Source organism: Stegodyphus dumicola, chromosome 2, assembly GCF_044657685.1.
Source record: "Stegodyphus dumicola isolate Sdum_Otavi_A_Nest chromosome 2, ASM4465768v1".
NCBI lineage: Eukaryota > Metazoa > Arthropoda > Arachnida > Araneae > Eresidae > Stegodyphus > Stegodyphus dumicola.
In genome coordinates, this window is record NC_140769.1 from 43,214,709 (window position 1) to 43,239,553 (window position 24,845).

Sequence of the window (24,845 nt, forward strand, 5' to 3'; positions counted from 1 at the left end):
GAACGAGAAAACAAATGGAAATCGTGCTGTCACAATGAATTTAGCCGGCAATGGTGCAATTAACTTTTTGGAATTAAGACGACGTTCGGTTTCTTAATAAAAGAATAAACAAAAACTAACTAATGATATTAAAATACAAAGTTATACAAGCTTAATAAAAGTTCACATTTACTTTTAAGAGAAGCGCAAACAAAAACTAACTAATGATATTAAAATACAAAGTTATGCAAGCTTAATAAAAGTTCACATTTACTTTTAAGAGAAGCGCATTCAGTGTTCACATGACTAGTAGATATTTTAAAATTTAGAATTATCATTTAAGAACCCATTCGGTGGCTTTAATTTGTTACAGCAAGTACGTAGAAACAACGTACGTAGAAACATAAAAACGTAGTTGGTTGTAATGACTAAATAAAAAGAAAGAAAGGCAACATAGAAACATTAGCGCAAATAATAAATAATAAAGCTATTTCTGGCTAGGGAGATTTCCTAGAATTAAGTTTTTCTAACTATGCAGATTTTTTTCCCTACTATTCCCGGTATTTCTCGGAAAATTGCACTGTTTCCTGGATTTTAGGGAGCGGTTACATCCAACGGATGTTTCCAAAGTTCTAGGAATTTAGGTATAATGTTTTTTAGACAGTTTTCATCGATATTACAATACAGCTTTCCAAGGTAATCTCTGTTTAATTGAATATAGTTATCCCAACGAAAATCTAGGTCACTCCGAAATTTTTAGACAGACGATAAATGGCAGAAAAAAAAATTAACAGTTGCATTTGAAAATATGAATTATTTTATCCAAGCAGGCGATTTTTAGTGGTCAATCGAAAGTAGTTTAGCGAAGAATAAATTTTAGGCAGAAGGAAATATGGAGTTGATGCAAAAACATTGTCGCGCTATGATTTATGACTTTAAAGTGGAATTACATCAAGAAGAATGCGTTCAATGTCTACAATTAGTATTTGAAAATGAAGCTCCATCTCGTGCTACTGTATTCAGATGAGGTTTCAACTCTCTTCAGGATGAAGAATATACAGGAAGGCCGTTGTCAGCAGTCATCCGGATAATGTGTCTGCTATATGGAACATGTTAATCAATGATAATCGCTACACCTACCAAATGATACAGGAGGAACTTAACACTTGTAGAGACATTAGGATATTTCGGAAGCAGGAAAGATGAAAATTGAGCAACGCCTTCGTCGGAAATCGAACCACGGACCACTGGAATACGCGCCCAGCGTGCAGACCACCACACCACGACGGTACGCTAAGAAAGTGAGAAAAATACCTTATACACTGGATCCGTCGCTATACATAAAATTATTCATGAAGAATTGCATATTTAAAAATTAATTTGCCCTTGGGTTTCCCATAATTTAACTGAGCACAAAAACGAGGAGAGTGCCAAATTCTGTAAAGAAACCCTTTTTTTTAAAAAAAAAATTTTAACTTCAGGCTCTTTATTTGTTGTGGCTAAATTAGATAAAATACCTGTCAAGATTTTAAGAATGTCAATATTCTTCCGATGCAAACAAAGGTCTTTCTTTCATTCGTTAAGTTATGCTATTTCCATACTAATAATTTGGAAAGACCATTTACAATACCAGCGATATAATCATTCACAAATTTTAAACAGAAAATTAAAAAACCAGTTTACCAATTCTTTAATTACTACTACTATTATTATTAGTATTAGTCCAAAGGGGCTTTATTCCTGAAGGACTATTGTTTTCCTTTTGGCATTTTGCATCGAATAACTTTAAACGGCGTATCACTTTTCAAATTGCTGCCACCAAATGTTAGAGCCTTGCATTATATTTAAAGAAATTAAATGATGAAGAATCTGCATAAATGCATGTATGTTTCTCGCATTGTGATTAAACAACGGTACCTAGAGCCATCCAATTTTGAATGACGTAATCCTACTGCGAATATGGTCATCTGAAAGCCCAAATTTGGAATTCATTTTATTATCGATTTCATATTTTGTAAAACTTTAACGAATTTTTGATTAACAAACTCAACGATTTAAAAGAGAATAATGGTAACACTTTACGGGGGGGGGAACTTTTTTTTTATCTCCAGCGGACGCGGAACTGTGTATCGGAAATTCTAAAGATATGCTCATTTTAAAATTATTTTGCGACATTGCTACTGAACTGAATTTTATGGTTTAAGTGCAAAGAACATGATATTTAATAAATAAAGGTAACACAAAAACGTTAAAATAAAAAGCGCTCTTTTGGACGTAATTAAATCTGAAACCTTTCAGATTATTATTATTAGTTTGCAGAACCTTTATGTCTACACCTTTCGAATTGCATCAGACTGTTGTTTCTGTTTAGCGGAGATTAATAATTGCATTAACTTTGTTAACTTTGTGAAGAAAATCATGAAAACTAAAATAATCATCCCATATGGCTAAGGATCAACCTGAGAAATTATCTGTTGACTGCCATCGTGTCTAGAAATAAATAACTATGTAATTCATAAGGCTTAGTTATGTGTGTATATCAGTGGTGGTCTAAATTTATTAGAGATTAAACGCATAGAAGAGTTCTAAGTAGGCGGATTTGCAAAATTCCGTCGAGAACATAAGGTATTAACAAACTCGTAAACATGATAATATCTAGCGAGTAACCAGAACGCTACTAAAGCTATTGTTTAGCTGAACTATGTGCAGCCAATCCTCAGCTTCCAGAACGCGATCCGCAAAAGCAAATGTGACATGACGTATTAGCGAAAGATTGGACCTCGGACGGACGGATGAACTAATAGAGGTGGGAGTGGGCTCAGGCATAAAAGCTTCTTGGGTCTTGGGCGCACTTTGATTGGCTGTTCCCTCATGGGAAAAAGATTCCAGTCTCCCTCACCGATTAGGTATTGTCGCTTGTGCCTAGATGCAACAAGGGAGGGAGGAAATATCTGATTAGTCCATCTCTCCTCCGCCACCTTAAATCCTCTTTGAGAGCTAGCCGTGCGTGTCCATCCATCTCCTAGCCTCCCCCCTACCACCACTACCAATCCTCCTTTCCTCTCTTATATTCCAGTGTTGATGGGCCCCATTGGGTTAAAATGGATTCCCAACACCTGATGCAGCTACATCGGGCCGCTGGCAATTAGAAAAGCCTTCGGAAGCTTTCAACTAAATCTTGTAGAGATGCCGAACTCGGATGCTCTACTTACCAGAGAGAGTGTAAGTGGCTCTAGCTTTCGGAGCTGAGGAGCGATCTCGAAACAGAGATTACGATAATACCTTTCTCTCTCTCACTCAGCGATGCTAAACTGAAACCTGTTAAGTTTAGTCAAATTTGTTGACTAGGAAAACCTGAGTTTGCAGTGTACACATTATTCGCTTACGCGAAAGGAGGAATTAGCTTAATAGTGGTTCTTCCTAGCAACTTAAATAATTCTTATTCCGGTATTTGTCATTAAGTTCGTTTCTTTTCTTGCTGTTCAGTGTTAAGTTTATTTGTTAATGATAGCTATTTAAGAATTAATGATAAACATATTAATGTTAAAATATAAAACTTCTTTGAGAGTTGTGCAAGTTTTACATAAAAAACGTATATTTAATGTTTCACGCTTTTTAAAATTTGAGGCTTTAACTTAAATATATATTTTTATAAGTAGAAATACTTACGTACATGCACAGAGTAATCATAAAAAAAATTCTCTGATGTATGAACCTCTAGTGGCCTATCTGCTCAAACAGTCGAAATGAAATTTCCGATATTGTTATTTGAAGGTATGTGCTCAAGATTGTAACGATTTAAAAACAATAGAGCTCTAACGGTTAGGGTTACAGTGAGAACATTTCGAAATTTTCGAATGGCAACACTCACGTTTTTTCTTGCCCGAACTGATTAGCGCGATGCGAAATTATAAACGGCATTGGAATGATATACGTCTGACGGAAAGTGTCAGCGTAAAACATTTGCAAAGAAGAGATCATCACTATTCTTCATCAGATATGATGAAGGTAGCATGTTGTCACTGTGGATATAATGAATGGATGAGGCGCATTTTTGTTTAACTGGGAACGTAAAAACTAAGAACTATGTTCAACGAGCTGGCAAAAACTCTCACCATGTGACGCCAGTGCTTTTACAAAGGTATAAGGACAGTGTAGTGCAGCATTGCAAGCACATACGTTCTCGGTCCGTACTTCTTCCATGAGGCCACTTTCACAGGTGTGAAAACGTGCTCTGAAACAAATGTTTTGTGTAAAACAGTACTGCAGAATTGCAGCAGCGAAATGGCGTTAATGAAAATTTATGAATGCAAGATGTTGTTCCCTCACACGTCGCCACATGTGTTCGGCAAGTACTGCAAACATCACTGTGGAAATAGAGTCATCTCCCGTAACTTTGAAATTTTGTGTCTATCGCCATTCATCGAATTGTCAATTGCCAGTTATAAATAAAATAAACATTAGAACTGATTTTGATACAGGTATTAATTCTTGATACTGTGATCTATAAACGTAATTTGAAGTTATTTATAAAACTTCGATGATAATGTAGGACTTTGTTATAACGACTAAATGCTTTATTCTATAACAGATGTTTATTTCCAATACAATTTAAAGTGAGGTGAAATTTTATTTTCGTCCGTTAAAAGTCTTTTTCAAGACAACAGATTGTTAATCGATGAGTTTTAATGAATCGATTAATACTTTTCTCTTGAAAAAAGCGAAATAATTATTTTCCGCCTTGCGCTGGCAACAAAAAAAAATGAGAGAAAAAATTATCCAAAGATGAAAACTGTAGCAAAGAACAATAGCGTGTCCATTATTAATCACCAAAAAAGGAAAACAGAAGGATGAAAAAAACATGACAGAGGGGATGGTTCCGATTTTTTTCCCTCCGTTTTTCTCTCTTATCAACCAATCATATTCGTCCATTTTATCGCGTAAGCTATTGATTTGGAAGAGCATTGTCACACTTCTTAGAGTTATAGTCTCGCTCATTAGGAAGGCGGCCGGAATTATGTAGTATGAAAAAAAGTCTGATAAAACAAGCCTAGAGATGAGACAAAAAACTGAATAATTGCAAAAAACGTTATCGATGCAAAAGAAAAAAATGGGGGAGGGAAAGACCTTAGCACCAGGACTGGTGGGAGCCGATAGTATAAAGTCAATTGGGAAAAAATGGGCTAATAGAAGATTCCCTTTTTTTATCCTTTTTCTGTTCCCCTTTTATCCTTTTCTGTTAATAGGCCCGGAGTAATAACTGGGGACCAAAGATAAGGCCTTTTGTTTAAACGGGGCAATCCCCCCTCACCCTCTTACCCCATTCCCTCTAAAAAATAAAGAAAACTTTTTTTTAATCGTCAGTTTTCGTCCTTTTTAATCTCTTTCTGCCCATCAGACTCTCTAAAGTTTTTTCACTGTACATTTTTTTAAAATACTGTAGCAACTTGCACACATACATTTTTTTCTCCTTTTTTCTTTCCTTTTTCCAGTTCCCGACCGGGAAATTCTCAATTTTTTCAAACTAGACTTACTTTTACGCTAGTTGATAATGGAAAGCCATTTGTAAAAGCGGGTTTATCGTCGTGTAAAGACCTTCATTAATAAAGCCTTAATGCTCTACGACGTAGGGTAGGATATGTCCCAACATACTCCCACGATAAAAACCGGGAGAGCGTTTTATGCCCCCCGGAGGGGGAAAATGCATCATTAAAAGCTTTTTTTTATGATTGTTATTATTATTTGTCTTTTCTTTTAATTTTTTCCGCTGCATTCATTAATAGTCATCGCAGGCTTTAAACGCATCATAGAAGATTATTGTCATAATTCTTGTTAGAAGCAATTCCAAGCTGCAAATATTTTAAAATTTTATTTCGCAAGTTATAGATATAAGCTGGATTGAGCTATAAAATGCATTAATTTATGGCTGTAAACTTTAGAGAGAGTAGTAGATGAATTTTGAGTATTAGTAATAATATATTTATGTACTATTTAACGTTATGCTATCACATTAATCTTCAGCTTTTAATGGATAATTTCTTTCACTTTAGAAATTAACAATAATTATCAGCTTTACCAATTCAATTCGCTAACATTTATTGAATAGTTTTTACTGATGATACTTTTTCATTGTGTTGCCTTTTTCAACAAAGCTTGATCACTGTAGCAAATGTGCAGCATTTTATTATTTACATATTTTCCACTTTATACATATTTTCCATGTGAATCGAGCCCACCAGTGGCCGAGCAGAACGAAGCTAAACACTAACACTTCAACTTGAACCTAAATTGCGACGAAGGTTTGGTTTGGCTTGGTTTATATGATTAAGGCAAAACCTTAAGAGCTATCTGCCTAAGGGGAGAACTTTCGAAGGGAAATTGGCTTGTATACACGTTACACATGGGAAAAAAACACGAAAACGCCCATACAACCAGCCCGTTCTTAGAACTCAAACTCGGCCTGAACTAATAGTGTTTAATTACTTTACCACTCGGTCGCAGGCGCCCAAAGACAAAGGAGCTGGCTGTATGAGAGTTTTCCTGATTTCCCTCATGTATAAAGTACATATGAGCTACTTTCCCTTACAAAGTCCTGCAAAATTGAATCCCTCTCCATGGGTAGCTTTGCTTGTACTTGCGGCGTGGGAGTAAACTTGCTCGCTTTGAAATAATTCTCGTAATTCAGTTCAGTCAGTAACTGAATAACTTCCTAATTCAACTGAAACAGAAATCTTCCATTTAACCCAGCACTTTTCTTTTCAATTACGAGAAGACGGGAACTAGCATCCGATCTGCTCATCGGTCTCCCTTTAATTTTTCCAGCTTCCAGCCGAGTGAACACAGACTGATTTTTCTATTTTTGACTTCGAAAACTCCTGAACTTCTTCGGGATGTTGATGCATGGAGGCTACAATCTCCAAGCCGAAAAAAAGTGGATTTCTATGCTTGTATAAAGTTTGGGACATTTGTGACTTTGCCAGTTCTAAGTAGAAGTACTTAAAATCATTCACCACAACTATCCAGCCAGTAAAAAAAATAACCCTTGAAACCAATACCTCAAAAGTTCTTGATTTAAATTGCACTAGGCAATGGCATTTTAGTAAGCACTAACGTCTTAGATCTCCTGTCAACGGCGGATGAACTTCCTCTTCAGTCTGTGATTATTTATGGGTCTTTCCCAATTAAGGACATAGGAAAAGGAGTAATAATAGCACTTATTTTATGCACATTAGTTGGTTGTGCGAAACAATTAGGCAATTTTCTACTCCGTGTATTAGTCGAATAAACAGTATTAGCCGACAAAGACGCCCATTCAAAAGATTTTGCTATTGATTCTTAATCTGAGAATCAATAAAGAATTTGAGCAAAGATTCATGAATGCTATAAAATTAATGCTACTGTAAGGACAAACAGCGTGGATAAAAGAGGTATCTGAATATTTTCATCAATGCATTTTTTAAGATCAAATATAACTGGGGGGAGTTCTTAAATAGCTGTAGTTTTCTATTTTTATTGTTGTGGTTGCTGTTGCTGCTGAATGCGGTTTTTCATGCATACTATAAATTTACAGAAGCTTTGTGCGCCATGAGGTACTCCGGTTGGAAATGTCATGTCTTAACAATGAATAGCATTTTTGCTTGTGGAAATTAAAAATTCTTTGCCACAAGGCATAATTTGCTCCAGAGTCAAATAGTGTTGCGGATGAAGGTAAAAATATCCGATGAGTTGACAAAAAATAGAATGCTTAACTTCATCGCGATTCAGCTATTAAACTTATTCTATGTTCTGTAAAGTGTTATTCTATGTTTGAAAGGTTTCACTTCAGTGCGAATTAATAATTTTCCCTACACGTGTACAATATATTTAATACAAATTAATCGAAAACAATCAGTGAGGATATTGTTTTAAGGCGTCAACGATTAATCTTTGACTCACTGAGGAGAAAAACACAAGATAGATAAAAAAAAAAAAAAAAAAAAAAGGAATGCGTTTTAATGCAAGTTAAATTCCCAAATCGTCTCCATAGAGTTAAAATTGCATTCAAGAATAGGAAATGTTCACAAGCAGCTTTTATTACATTCTGAACTGATAAATTCCTTTAAAAGAAAGAATCATTGGTAAGTGTTTGGTACGTTTTTAATCCTTTATCATTTATGTTGGTTTCATTTTTAATCCTTTATCATTTGTTTACTCACCATATAATTACTGTCAATTTCTGCAAATTTATTACTGGTTATATCCTGAATATGCAGAAGAGAGCAGATTCTATAGCCAGGACATGCCCTAGACTTTTTACCGCCCGTGCAAACTTTGCAACTCCGAAATTCTGCCGCTCTGTTCTTTCCTAAATTGTAAATACATTGCCGCTCCTAAAACTTGACGCCCGGTGCGACTGCACGGCTTGCACCGGCTCTGCATGACTATAGTACGGCCGTGTTTTGCTTATAGCACGACTAAACAAACCTAAAAGAAATGACAAATTTTAAAAGAAGAAATTTGTGCACATCATAGAAAAATATAAAAATGGAGAAATTAACCCCCTTTTCTTAACCACTGTTTCGTATCACAAACAAATCCATATCATGTTAAAACATCTCTAACGATAAATGGCACTTACCATAGTCAGTTTACTCCTGCGGGTATTTAAAAATATTCCAACAAGGTGCCAATATTTTAAAGCAGCTGCATAATATGCTGCAAATTCGGATCATAAACATGTTTGCAGTTAGAGAATTTTCTTTTGAAATAAAGAAAAGCCTTTTTGATTAAAAATATTTTGAAATGTTATTAATATCTTAGGGCAGTTCTAAATAATTTTGAAAATAAATTTAAGATCATAAAAATTTCTGCAATTATAGAATTTTTTTTACGAACTGGATTAAGTACAATTTTCTTTAGCACCCCGACTTCGTAACTTTGCTGCGTGATTTGAATGATGTTTAAGCTTAGATTTAGGGCACGCACTTCTGATTTTTGCTATGTGATTTGAATCATGTTTAAAATTTAGATTTATAACACTGACTTCTTAACTTTAATCTGTGATTTAAATGATGTTTAAATTTAGATTGATATTAAAAAGTCTGCAGATTATTTTCAATTGTATAATTTCCTTTGAATTTGTTTCTGCTTATCGCATTGGCGTTACTAAAAGAAACCCGAAAAGATTTATTAAATCATTATAGGATATCGGATTCCTCAGAAAATTCATCACCAATATTGTTACATTCAGTTCCAAAGAATGTAAAATTTATTACTTTATGCACCTTTACTTTAGCTGGCCAATTAATCAATTAAATAGTGGTTTAGGCTAGAAAAAGCTTTGCGTCTACCCTAGAAGCTGCCGTTAAGTAACAAATATTTTATATTTCACTTAACTATACCTAATACACAATAACATGTTCCAACACATGTACATGCCAGTGAAACTTCTATGCATATATGTTGAAAACGTTAGTACATGTGTTGGAATGCTAACACAAATGTTGAAAACGCAGGAAGTGTAACTGCTATGCACTGATACTTCCTTCGTTGTACTGTTCTTCAAAAAGTAAAGAATCTCCATTATTTTCTTAGCCTTTTGATATGCGTTTGCGTTAGTATAAGTGCATTTTCAAGTTCTAATAAAACTTTAATGTTTTTCTAATATAAACTTATGAATTTAATTTTAACTAAGCAGTTACTTTAGCATGTTCATGCATGGGAAGTACCACCTATTTCTATTCGAATTTTAAATATATTTTTAACTTCTCCATTAAAATATATCGAAACACTTACATACATTTTCTGTAAAATTGCTATTGATTACTTCTAAATTCCTTGCCAAAATTTCTCGAAGTATTTCTAGATCTTAAAATCTACGTTAATATTTTTATTCACATGAAACACTTTTTTTACACGAAGAAGGAGAAAAAAATCTATATCCGGATTTTTCTTCATATGAAGCACCTTTCTATTTTGCTCGAACTGCTGCATATATAAAAAGTTTCCTTCGAAAATTTTAATCTAGAAATTTTTAGTGTAATATTTAATGTACACTTGCTGTAGTGTAAAGACTAGAGATTTTACTTTCAGATGTCACTATATATAATACGAATGCTTCTCATAATACTTCAAAGCAAAATTTCGAATTTTCTTATGATATTTGCATATGGGTAACATAAGCAAGGATTCAAATGGATACCAATTTCCATTGCTAAGCGAGACTAATTTTGAGTTTGCTTTCAGGAATCTATGAACAATTTGCATTAATCATATCCATTAAATTTACCTGAAATGCTTATCGGTATTTACTAAAGTCGCTAGGAATGTTTTCAAATTTTCTGCTAAAACATCTTAAAAACATTATGTGAAATGTTTTGATGCTCTTAAAACACGTTTGCATTAAATTAGAATTGCATGTTTGTATAAAATCATACGTTATTCTCTGTTAAAATCATGTGATTTTCCATCACTGCAGACCACTGCAGACAACTGCGGTTCATGGAAACACATTAACGGATAATTGAGCTTTTTTACATTTTGCAAATGAGAGATTGTGAGTGGTATACTTTTAAAAAGTTACTGTTTGTTACAGGAATTCCAGATTAAGTCATTTCTGTGATTCGATTACTGCGCCAATTAAATAGCATACTAGCATAACTAAGCGATGATAGACCTGGATACTGAAGAGATTAGGATTTGTTCTTTAAAATTTATCACAACGAAAGGAGTTCTAAAATTAGCTGATTACACTGCTATATGAGAGGAAATTTCAGTTGTAGCAATCAGCGATAGATGGCAGCACCGTATCATTTAAAAGCATAATAGAATTTTAAAAGCAATTAAACTTGTTAACAGAATGATTTTCAGCAAAAATAATGAAAATATCTGCCATATCTTTTTTCATTGCTTTGAAGAAATCTCAAAAGACAAATCGCTCAGCGAAATTTACCTTTGATAAGGAATAATAGCATTCTGTTACAAAAACAGGAAGTTGATAACGAAATTATGAAAGAATCAGTATAACTGAAACCAGCCCATTGAAGTACATCGGAATCACTAATTTTTTCCAAAACGTTTGTCGATCATTTGTTAAAATTTGTTGAAACGTTGCTGATAACTTTACTATTCTAATACTATGTATACATCTTGAACTAATAAAAGAATTTATTCTTTACAAATTAGAGTTTAGTAATCATTTAAAAATACCAAACCGATGACCCGGACGTGATTTGAACATGCAACTTTCTGATAATGAAAAAAACTTGAGAGTTCTTATCAGGTAATATAATAAAATATTATTAGGTATTCTTATCAGGTAATATAATCTTAATTAATATTGAAATATAATTGTTATTAATATCTCAATAATAATTCTTATCAAGTAATGTAATCTTATTATTCTTAGCTAATATAAACTTATGTCAGGTTATCAAGTTGATAAACCTCAAGCTGATAATTTTAAAGTTGATATTGATATAATTCGTTTGGGAAAATTTACAGAACCTCTTTCTTCGTTGAAACCTTCAAAACTCAGCTCTGATGGAGAAATCAGGGCGTGACGTAAAATCTCACAGTTGTTAAACTTTGCTAAAACTTTAACGATAATTTTACTCTCCCAATCAAAAAAATAATAATAAATAAGAATTATAATGTTATGTTTGCTCAGCTCAGATGGCTACAATTAGAAAATGAGTATCTTTGTATTAGAAAGACACACATCGTATGTTTTTAAATTGATTTCCGCTGTGGAGTGCAACAAATATAGATATACTATAGTAAATGTAGCTTGAATTCAATCATTCAGATGATTGTATCCCAAAGTATGTGGTCAAGATGTCCGTAGCTATTTAATAACAACCAACGACACTACCGTTAGGGGAACTCAACTTTATAGTTTTAAATAGTTCAAACAAAATTTGTATTACTTTAGAAATGTTTGTACACTGCGGGAAAAAAATGGGGCAGCTCTATATTTCCCGTTTAACTGGACCAGTTGACGAAATTTAATTGTCTTTTTTCATGTCCGAGACTAACGGATGATAGGAAAAAATAGCGATTAGGCAAACTTCAATTAGCGTTCAACAAGCGTGGTATGAGTCTGCTCAGCCGTATTGTACATATCCAGCGAAGCCAAACATTAGTTCAAATTACCACCCAGCTGAATCAGAGCGCTAGTCCTACAGTCCGTAAACCAATCGTGCAAAGCTCCGTTCACCATATGGGGCTTCGGGAGCTGCAAACAGACGAGAGTATCATTGCTCAATGCATGCTATCGAGGTGTACGTCTTCTCTAAGCAAGAGAGCACAGAAAATGGACTCTAGAGAACTGGTAACAAGTAGCATGGAGTGATCAGTCTCGATCCCGACTATTAACACCGACAGAAGGCTGAGAATATGGCCTCAGGCTCATTAAGCCATGAATCTTGCATGCCAGGTTCGAAAGGTTGTACAAGGCCATGGCGGCTCAATCATAGTCTGGGGTGTTTTCTATTAGCAATGTTTGGGATCTTTGTTACTTGTAACAAACTTTCAGAATATGATTTGGTACGAAGAGTTGCTGGACGATAATCCCCATGCATTAATGGTGCCCTGTCCTTCACACAGAAATATAGTATCTGATTTTTGATAATCTCATTTTTTCATATTAAACTAAAAGTATCATTTGTGGGAAAAAGGTGAAAAAAATCATATTAAAATAATATTTTAGTGGAAATTCTAAAACGAGCTGACGCTTCAAAGAGAAGTACCGATAGTCCGATTTTTAAATAATAGATATAGAATAAAAAAAAGAGTATTAGTTGAAGTTTTTATAAAAATAAATGGTGTTTTCACGATTTTGCGAAGATTTAACGAAAATAAAATTCAGCATTTCGAAAATACTTTGCTTATTTGACAAATGTAAAATTTAAGATATACCACATATGTTTTCTTTCGATGATTAGATGTCTATTTTCGATATTTTGTTCATCTCTATTCATTTAACATCCTCAAAAAATTTTAAGATTTTGGTTTCTGAAAACTTTAAAAATTAAGTTTTAATCATCGGAACTTACAAGCAGAGTTTATGCGAGTTATGTTTAGCCCCTGTTTCAACAGCTTTATTTATATAAGCTTCTAAAACTCCTTTTGTTCTCATTATTCATCAATAAGTTGCTTGGAGAAGCAGATATCAGTGTGCAGGCTCCATCATCTAACAATGCCTATTATAAAAAGTCGTCACACCTGTAACGTAACAATTTCTTTCTTCTCGTTCAATCATTACTTAATGATGGTACTGCCCCCTGACGAATAACGAAGAAAGATCCTCATTTCTAAATCCCTTTCTGAAAGAGATCTCAATTTCTGAAAGGATATTCACCATGGACAAAGGCGGTGGAAGGGGATGTAAGTTCCTCAGTATGGATTAATGAGTGCCATTTGCACAATAATGAAGTCCGCGAAATTAGTTCGGAGCGTAACAAGGCTTCTGAGAAGAAAGTTGAGAGAATGATTTTTAGGCTGCTAGTTAACATTCAGCGGACTAAATTATGCCTCTAAGTTGCATTTAATGTCATCATTTCCTCAGATTCATCTTGTAAAGAGCTGTACAACCAAGCAACTGTATGATTTCACGGCTTTAAAGACATCAACCAAAATATGAGACACGTACTTTCAATATTTTGAGTTTATGTTTTTTTAAGTTTCTGCGCTGTATAATTTATTTATTTATTGTTTGAAAACTGTGAGGTAACACAGTCAACTGTTAGAACAAAAATTGAATTAGAATAATATAAATCTTCATCACGTAATTCAAAATAACGGAATTCTAGTGTCTATATCTGAAACACTCATTAAATTCCGCTTTGAATTTTCCTCCCCTTTCATTTACAAAACCATATTCAAGGTGTCATTCATGAAGTTTCAGCTGTCTTTTCAGTGATTAGTTGTTGGGTTATAACGATACAGAATTTTGGAATCCAGCTCTCTTGCACACTATCATCTCCTTGGCATGTACTATCAGCTTGAAGATGCAATAAGTTCAATCCCCAACAGCAAAGAACTTAAATAATTGTTCAATGCTACGGAAACTTGTGTTAGACCTCGTGTGATTTTTAGAGCAAATCAATAGATGTTTCGCAAACTATTTTCTTGTAAAGTAACTTCCGATGTATGTTAGCACTTTAATGATATTATAACAACCATGCTTAATCTTTAATTTTTTTCAAACTGAAAGAACATACAAACTTATTTTAGTTTTTACTGACGCTTACTTGCGCACGTTTGTCGCAACTTGTTAAGAAAGGCGCAGTGCTAATGCTAGCTTGTATATTGAGAAGAAATATATCTGAAAGTAATTTAGATTTTCTTTAATCAATCAGTATTAATAAACTAATTATCCTAAGAAACAGTTTAGAATTAGTAACATTTTTATTTTATATTTAATTGCTTTTAAAGTCTATTTCCAGACGTCTATTTAAGAAGTCTATTTCCAGACGCTAATGGTCTTTAATCGTTGTCGGATTTATTTTTTGCTTTGATTCATTTAATTATGGTAAAGGAATGCCTAAGAGGAGACTGCATTTATAAAGGACTTTCTATGGGAAACGGACTTGTATACTCCTTGATTTATTTGTATTGAAATTTTTCAAAATGTGCAACCTCAATCACCAACGAATATGAATTTGCATTCATTCCAAAATATTCTATTCTAGAGTTAAATAAAAGAGCGTGTTTTCGCCAAAATGGCAAAGAAGAAAAGAAAACAGGCTCCCGTTTTACTGTGTACGCATAGTACTCCAGAATACATCACGAAGATGCTTATCTTATATCATCATGCATCAAAAGAATGCTTATTTTAGGGTTTGCATCAAGAAAATGCTTATTTTAGGGTCTTAATAATTTATTCAATATAAAATAGAACATATTAATTAAGTTTCAATAATGAGTTCATTCAATCTCTTTAGGTAAGCCAGTTTAAGTTCTGGAACTCTTGTGCAATAAATCTTAACTTTTTTTTTTTAATTTGAACACTTTGAATTGTTAAAATATCAGCTTTGATCCACAAAATTGTCTTTTGTAGTATCAAGAGTTAGTTCGAGTTTTTCCATGCTTCCAAATATATATACATACACATCTTTTAAGAGCAGTGAAGGTTACCGGCTAATATATCTTTATTATACATATATAATTAAAAGTATTTTGTTTTACATAAGAATTAGAAACATCGTTTGCACAGGAAGGAAATTATAAAAATATGCTTTTTATCTCTGGTATTAAAAAATGATCTAACATACCTGTTCAAATTGATTAGAATTATTTAATTACGATCTTCCTTACCAGGTTATATAAAAATCTTATGAAGTCTATTAGCACTCTAAATCTTTTGTGAATCATTCCGAAAGCTTTTTATTTATTTCTTTATTTTTTGCTCTAGTAATATAGTTTGCAGGTCTACTTATGTCAAATGATATTTAAACATAAGTATCGGGAATTGTCGTATTCAGTAATTATTACAGTATTAATTTAGGTCAAAACCATCTTGTTCAGATTAACCATTAATATGTAAGTCTACACTAATATTCATGTATATAGTTCTTTGCTGACTTCACCATAGCTTAATCTTTTGTCGAAGACCTCAAAGGAAACTGATTTGGCTAAAATAATTTGACAACACGAAATGTTCATACTTTATTTGGATTTGATTTCAAATGAAATAGTTCAATCTATATCAAGAGCCAAACGTGAAACAAGGTATTCTAGTAGCAAATTAGATGCCCGTACGCATAAATACAGCAAATCGATAGCGCTCTCTACTGAACTTCAACCAAAATATTATATATATATATATATGTACGAAAGCTTTCAGATTTTATATTACGCCCAAAGGAGCGTTTTTTGGGCTTTTTAGCCTAAAGGACCCATAAGCCCTATTAATTTCGTTTTGGCATTTTGCGTCAATTCACTATAAACGACGAATCACTTTTCAAAATGTTGTCACGAAATATTATCGCCCTGTGTTAAAGAAATTAAATAATGAAGAATCTGCATAAAATGTGGGCATGTTTTTTGCATTATGATAAAGCAACTATACCTAGACCCATCCAGTTTTCAATAACGTAATCTTTCACAGAATATGGGCACCTTGAAACTCGAATTTGGAATTTATTATAGATTTCATACTTTGTAACACTTTAACGAATTTTTGATTAACAAACTCAACGATTTAAAAAAAAAAAATAATTTTTATCTCCAGCGCGGGAGACTGTGTATCAGAAATTCTAAAGATACGCTCATTTTTCCTCAGTAATTTTTTTAAAGTTATTTTGCGATATTGCTGCTGAATTTAATATTATGGTTTAAGTGCAAAGAACACGATGTTTAATAAATAAAGGTAACACAAAAAACGTTTAAGAAAAGGTCCCGTTGGGCGTAATTTCAAATCTGAAAGCTTTTAATTTCTTTTTTTTTCATTTACACATACATCACGTTTCGAGAGTATTTGGGCTAAAGTACCGTTGGAGTAAAAATATTTAAAAATGGCATATCTTTAGAATTTTCTATAGACAATCTAGCGTACTGGAGATTATAATACTTTTTTTCCTACAGTGTTGCCACTACTCGTTTTGAAATCGGTGAATTTGTTAACCCAAAATTCGTCAAAGTTTTACAAAATAAATTCGGGCTTCCAGGTGTTCAGATTTGGATGGAGGACTATGTTATTCAAAATTCAATGGCTCTAGGCTCATGCATACATTCATGCAGAGTCTTCATTTTTAATATCTTTAAATATAACACAGCGTTACAATATTTGGTAGCAACAATTTGAAAAGTTAAACAACGCTTTTAGTGATTTAACGCATGCCGTTTCGAGAATAATAGCCCTCCTAGACTAACGCCTCTTTGGGTTAAAAAAAAAAAAAACTTTTGACCCTTGTGAAGTTAAATCTAGTATAATGGAGTATTTATAACATTTATAACTCAGTTTAACGCGAGGTTAAAATTTAAAGTACAGGAAATATTTGACAATGATTGAAGATAAGAACAAATATTATGCTAGTTTTGCAGCTGATCTGCAAGGCTAATCTCTTATTAAAAAAGAGAAGATAATCTTTTTCATATTTTCCGCAGTTAAACTTCTGCAAAATTTAAATAGAAGTTTAACATAAGTTCTGCAAAATTTAAATATGTATTTAGATTGCAGTTTTTGATTGAATATTTCCTGCGTTTTCTACTTTCGTTGTAGAAAATAAAATGGCAATGATCATGAAATAGCTTATGAATCTTAATATATTTCAGAAGACATCAATTTAAAAGATAAAAGCCAACAATCCTTAGTTTTGGGGCACAGAAAATGTATATCTAAAAGCAAGAAATTGCAAGCTTTTCTGAGGTGAATTTAGGTGAGCGTGAAATTTCAGAAAGTGATATTTAAAACGTTTTAAAATGAAATATGCATCTCTTTATTTTGAATCCTTAATCGAATTTTCGAACGAACAGAATTCAAAGATTCCCTATTAAAAATTTAATATTACATTATTCTGAAAGTGAAACTCACATTGAATTTAATGTTTCGAGCTTTCATTTTCCAAATCAGGAGGGAAAAAATTTAAAATCCACTGTTTCTTGGACTGATGTTTTTTAAATAAAAATTTCCGAAAGAGAAAAAATTTTACCTAATTTAACAGTACTAGTTAACAACGCATTGAGTTTCTCCGCCGGAAGAGACTAAAAGAATATTTTTAGCTGTAACAATGAATATAAATAGGTTCAGAAGTTTTAAATGAATTTCTTTAAAGAGCGACTTTAAATTTCCTTTCGACAAAGGAAAATTTAAATTTTTATTAGCGAAAGATTTTTAATATGTCTGAGTTATGCAAGAGTTAATTAATTTAGCAAAATCTGTTACAAATAATGAGTAAATACTCTCAATATTTTATTGCATGTAAGAATGTTTGTGATTATCATACTAATTAAATGAAATACAGTAAGACCCCGCTTAACGCTGTTTCGTTTAGCGCTGTTTCGGTTTAGCGCTCTTTTATTTCAACCCGGGGATTCTCCGAAATTGTGCGCAGCGCTAGGTTTCCAAATAACATATTCGAAACAGTGTAGTTGTGTTTCTTGCTTTGTGGACGCATTTTTATCATTTGAAACATTTGTTGACATTATTGTAAGTTTAAATTTGTATAATACTATAACGATTAATACAGTGACAAATATTATGATCTTTAGTTTTTATCATGGGTGATAATAAAAAACAAGAAAAGAAAGCAACCAGAAAAAGCATTTCACTGGAAACTCAAATGCAAGTGATCAGAAGATTAGATTCTGGTGAACGTCAATCTCAAATTAGTGCTGCATTGATTTTGGCACCTTCAACAATAAAAACAATTCTTAAGAATAAAGAAAAAATACTGTCATCGGCAACTGCAACTACGTCAAGCTCTGCAACTAGAATTACCCGTTCTAGAAATAACATTATAGAGGAAATGGAAAAACGACTGTCTATATGGATTGACGACGAAATTGAACGCAATATGCCATTAAGCCAATCTATCATAATGCCTTCTTGACAAAAAGGCAGAAAATTGGAAACCCAGAATAGACTGAATGATCTGACTGAGAATTTTATTTGTTTTTAAAAGTATATGCATTTATATTGTTTTTATCTTTGTAAGAAATAAATGTTTGATTTTATTTTTATTAAAAAAACATTATTAAATTTAATGCCTAACCATTTTTTATCCGTCTTCCCCTAACCCCATTATTTACATGTTAAGATAGCCTCGCTTAGCGCTGTTTCGCATTACGCTCTACTTCGATGGAACGTATCCCCCGCGTTAAGCGGGGTCTTACTGTATCTATACGTAGAATGTATATGAAATAAATAAAATGCCTATATTTGAAGAGGAAAATTAAATAAATAACCATAGCAGCTATACAGATGATTACAGGACAGGACAGGAAAAAGTGCAGGGGACACCACGACATCGTCATAGACAAAAATGGTATTTCCTTACTGCACTAACCTTTTCTGGCATTTATTTAGACAAACGATTACATTTCAAGTCATTACATTACGCAGTTGACATAATAAATTACATTAAAGTAACAAGTTATTTACATAGGAAGAACAATTATACAGATAACTGAGGTACAGGTAATCGAGGTACAGATATATCGGTATACAGGATGTGATGGGAAGATGGATGTGATGCGAGTTATAATGCTATGTTATTTTTGTGTTGGTGGTATCGTTGTGTGATTGTGTACAGATTTTGCAGAGTTTACTTTGCACAGAGTTCATTGTGCATAGAGTTCAATGTGCACAGAATTGTGCGCAGCAGCATGGAGAGCACTTTGTATAATGAGCATCAGATAATAGTGTAAAGTTCAAAGTACTGCGCTTTGGCAGTTTGAAGGCACTGGTAGTTGATAATCATCATTCACGTAAATAGTGATGACTTAGGATTAGGAGCACTCCCTGTTGAATATCATATTTAAATCATATGAGTACCTTAGATTGTTTCCATGGAAAGTTAAATGGTGAAGCTGCAGATCAGGTGTCGTTCTTCAGTGGAGGAGTGCAAACAGTCATGATTCTTTGGACAGCTGTGTGGTGGCACTTCGATTGCTAGGTATTCATCATTACGTCCGTTTTGTTATTTATGATTGGCATAGTTCTCTACCTTGTTGTTGTAGCTTGTCTATGATTAGTTAAATGTTTTTGTAGGTGTGTTTATGGTTGATTAGGAATCTTTTAAATTCCATTCCCACTTGAGTAGGGTGTTTGACGTGTAGGTTGGCGGTTAGTGGGCAATGAAAGATATAATGGTCAGGGTCGCCTCTTTCCCCACATACGCACAAATCAGTTGAAGTAAAATTTCTTTCCAAGAAATATGTAGGGAAAGGGCCATGACCTGAATAGTTGGATACTGTGCGTGTATCGTCTATCTTCGGTATAAAGCTCGTCCTATTGTACCATTTTCCCAATCTTGCTGCCATGTCTGAATTGCAAGTTGTTTGAGCTTTGATTTTAATGCCGATTGTGGCCAGGGGATGTTTATACCGTCACTGACTTGATCAAGTGATGCCTGTTTTGCAAGGAAGTCCGCCCTCTCATTACTTTCACAATTATTATGGCCTCTGGTCCATGAGAGAATGAACGGCTTATTACTTGTCCTTGTGGTCTTCTGGATGTCCTGTGCTATTGGTTAGTTGGCGTAGAAGCTTTGAATAGCTTGTATAGATAACTGACTGTCTGTCACGATATGAATGGTGTCTGTTGGGTCTCGTAGCAGGTGGTTGATGGCGAGGCGAATAGCGGTTAATTCGGCCTGGTAGACACTGTTATTTGATCTCAGGTGCTCCTGCCATTCTGAGTGAACTTGTGCTGGTGCTGATTGAGGTGTACTGGTGTTGATGCAGATTGTTGCTGCACAGCCCACTTTATTGTCAATTTTGGATACATCTGTGAAAGCTGTTATATTAGTGTTAGGAGGAGTTTGGTTGAAGTTGCAGTGGAGATTATGGAGTTTGAAGGCTGGATGTGTCTGGTATTTTTGGGGTTTTTCTTCATATTCATCAGGGTGGAACATGGTATCTGCGAATTTTGCTGGTTTTCTTAGCTGCAATACTAGTATTGTCGAGATTGCTTCTACTTGAGTTTCTATTGGTAGGGGAATAACTCCGGCGAGTGTTTGCAGGGCGTTTGTTGAAGTTGTGACATATGCTCTTGTTATGTTGAGTAGGAATGGTCGCTGAATTGAATTTAATAATCTTCTTTTGCGCTCTGTCATTGGAAATGCTCATATTGCTGCTGCATAGGTGATGATTTTGTTGACTACAGTTTTGAGTAATATTTTCATGATTTTGCTGAGGCCCCAGGAGTAACCGCTCGTAGTCTTTAGGGATTGAGCAATTTTGGCGGTGGTGAGTTTCTTCTGTTGAAGGTGTTCGATTTAGTTGAACTTATGGTCGATAATTAAGCCAAGGTACTTAATGGACTTAACACATTTGATTTTGTTGTTGCCTATTTTCAGAATTTGGTATCTGGTGATGGAGCGTCCAATAATCAGGGGTTGGCTTTTAGAGTGAGAGATTTGCAGTTTAATCCTGTGACACAGCTGGATGAAGGTGTCAAGCGTAACGTTGCAATTTTCTTAGAGATGATCGCGGGGGGAGCCTTCGACGATGAAAGCAACATCATCGGCAAAGGCCACAATTTTTGTGTGCTCCGGCCAGGTGTGGTCAATAATGTGATTGAAGGTGACATTCCAGAGGTTCGCACTCATACATGATCCTTGTGGGCATCCTCTAGATTGATTTCTGTAGATGGTTCAGTTGTTGTAAATGACGATGCTTTTCCTATTGTCGAGGTAAGAAGTTATTAATTGGTAAAGATTTTTGGGACAGTTAATCTCTCTGAGGGCTTGTTTTATGGCTGGCCACCAGAGAGAGTTGAAAGCATTTTGGAGGTCCAGGCATAGAAGTGCAGAATACATTTGGTGTTGTTTATTCTTTGAGATCTCTGAGAGTGCAGAGTCAATTGCGTGAGTAGTGGATCTATGAGGTTTAAATCCGAACTGATACTTGCTGATTTTGTTATTTTTATAGAGGTGATACTTGACTCTTATAATTGTCAGTCGCTCTAGTAATTTGCCCATTGCTGGTAGTAGGTTGATCGGACGGTATGAGCGCGGATCCTCTGGGTTTCTATTCTTCTTGGAAAAGAAGACTATTTGACAGATCCTGAAGCAGCGTGGAAAACATTTGTATTCCAGTCACTTGTTGTAGAGGATGAGTAGAAGATCTGGAGTTTCCCTGCATATTATTTTTAGAATTTTGTTCGGTATGCTATTAAGGCCAGGGGCTTTCTTATTATTTAAGGATTTGACACGTTGCCTCAATTCATGTTTAGTAAATGGGATGTCGTCAGGGGTGGAGGGGAGATTGTCGTTAGCTCTCATTTGTGCTTGTTCAAGGGTGTCTTGATTGCTGTCATCTTTAAGGAAGACTTCATCCATTATTGCATTGAGGGTGTCCAGCGTGGTATCTGCATTGTTATTTTGTTGGATTTGATGGGTGGCATGTATTTGCGTAGGTCTAAATACTTTTGATGTGGCCATTTAATAGAGGGTGCCATAGGTGTCTTGATTGGCAGTGCAGTATTTGCTCCATGATTGTAATTTAGCTGTAATTATCATTTTCTTCTATACTGCCCGTTGTTTATTATACTCAATCCATGCTGATTTTCGCTCTTCCTCTGTGATTCGAGTTTTCATACGTCTTCTGAGGGCTCTTGTTTTTTGTCTTGCAGATCTTTTGTCCACCAATTGGCTCTTGTAGACTGGTTGGCCTTTTTTATTTTTAGTGTATTTTGACAAAGTTCTTGGATTTGTCACGTGGTGTTTTCTGCGCTTGCATTGATTTCATCTTTGGAGTTGCATGTGGTGAGTGCTTGCAGAATGTTGTTGGCGATCCTTCTTAGAGATTTGGTGAATTTCTTCTCCGTTTGTTGATTGATTTTGAAGCGCATTGTATCGATTTGTTCAATTTGCATGTTGACTTCGAAGCTGATGTAGTGATGATCAGAATTGGAGTGGTCGTCACTGATTTTTCTATTGGTGATGTTATTGATCAGATGGTGGGTTGTAAGTAGAAGGTCTGGCCAACCTTTACTGTTAATTGTTTCAAAAGTAGGTGAGTCATCAGAGTTGTTGTGGAATATTAAATTCTGAGAGTGTATTAGGTTTTCTATCTGTAAGCCACGTGGCGATGTGAAGTGGTAACCCCATAGACGGTTCTGAGCATTGAAGTCGCCACAGATCACTTTGGGGACTTGCATGCTTTGTAGATTGTGATTGATTTCTTGCAGTGTGATGTCTAGGTCCTCCGCTGGAGATGCATAAGCGCTTGTTAGGAGGAGCTGAGTGCCTGCAGTTGTTATAGCAATGGTAACAATGTCTCTGTGATCTTTGATCACAAGAGGAGACCATGATTTATTGATAACAAAGATAACTGCTCTTGGGGGTTTGTCAGGTACTGGGTTATGTTGCGAGAATATATTCCATGTAGTTGGAACATTTCTTGGGCTCCGTTGTTGCAATAGGGCTCCTGTGCGAAGATGACATCATAGTAGTTCTCGGAGACGTATTGTACTAGTGTATCGGTGGCAGTTTTCGACCTCTGAAGATTTATTTGTAGTGCTTTGAAGCTCGGAGAGGTAGCGGACTTGATTAATGAAATTTGATGCTGGTACATGATGAATATTATGAAAATGTTATCGAACTACTCCTGATATTGTGTTCTAGATATAATTCTGGTTGTTTCCTCTTTGTAAGATGGGCAGGAGTTGGCATACGCTGGGTGGTTGCAGCTGTAGCTTGTTCCGTAGTGTAGGTTATTAATTTCGCAATTGATGCAATTTGGGGAATTAGCATTACAGTCGCCTTCTTTGTGCTTTCCACCACAGTAAGCGCAGTGAGAGTGGTATTCACATTCTTTTGTACGGTGACTGAATGTTTGACAGTTTGTGCAGCGATGTGCTCCTATGAATTCTGTGATAAGGTTGTATCGCCATCCAAAGTTAACAGTCTTAAGAGAGATGCATTTGTGGAAGACAGTTGGCGTGCAATCAATTATTCATTTTATAGTGTTCTTTCGGTTATTCAGTTTAAATAGCGGAGTGACGTCTTGAAGGTAACATTCCACTGCTCTTGCAATGGTAATTTAAACTTCCTCACCCGTAATATGCGATGGCAATAGGTGCACTGTACATTTCGGTGTTCTCTTTTTAGGAATCCCGGTGATAATTAGTTGTTTTGCTTTTTCTGAATTGTTGAGCAGCTGATTGATTTTAATTACATCTTCGTGTGCATTGCATTTAACTGCTAGCCCGCCTTGTTTTATTGGAACAATTTTATTGACTTGCGATTGAATGTTCTCTATTGGAATAATCTCTTGGAGCATATCTTGTAATTTGTATACGCTTTTGGCGTCCTTGGCGTATATCAGTAGAGTTGGCTCGTTCTTGTTAGGCAAGTAAGTTGGCTGCTGGATGCATACTCGTTGTTGGAGGATTCTGGGTCAGATTAGTTTGCTCCTTTGGGATTTCATTGTGGTGTTGTTGCGTTGGAGCATGAGTTGTTGGACAATGTACTGGGGAACAGTTGGGATGGGAGTTATTTTGCTGGTGTTTTGCAGTTGTCGGGGTAGTTGGTCGTACTGCTGTTTGGCTGTCATTAGTTTGGTGCAATTTTGTGTTTGTTGCTATTGTGTTGGGGAGGCAGAAGTTATTTTCAGTGGCAGTTGTTACATCAGTGGTGTCATTTGAGGCTAAATTGAATAGAGCAGTGAGAAGGGCATTGAGTTCTTCTCTTAAAGCAGCTGGTATGACATACCTGGAGCTATACCGCGAGTTGGCAATTTAAACACAACGGGATAAATATCAATTGCTGTGGTTGGAATTTCAGTACCGGTGCCTTCTTGTTGTATCATAGTGGAGAATCTTGGGTTGTGAGGCTTTTGGCATACAGGAGTGCTCTCATTGTCGTCACTGAGAATAGGTGGAAGAGGTGTATTTTGTTGTAACATTGCGAGACGCTTTGTAGGTGAGTGTGTGGAATAGTGTAAACAGAAATAGTAATATTATAACAAAAACTGGAAATATAGCAGAGACTATTTAAGCTATTAACAAACACTTGAGATTAATAATGCATATATGAATATAGCGTACTGAATTCAATAATGTTGTAGCAAACGCTTATACGCCTAATTAAAAGCAATAGGTACTTTAATTACAGATGAATTTACTGAATTATATAATCATAGAATAAGGCAGCAAGAGTGTATTGACATAAACTTTCATTTACAGAAATAGATAACATATCCTTTCAGATTGAAAT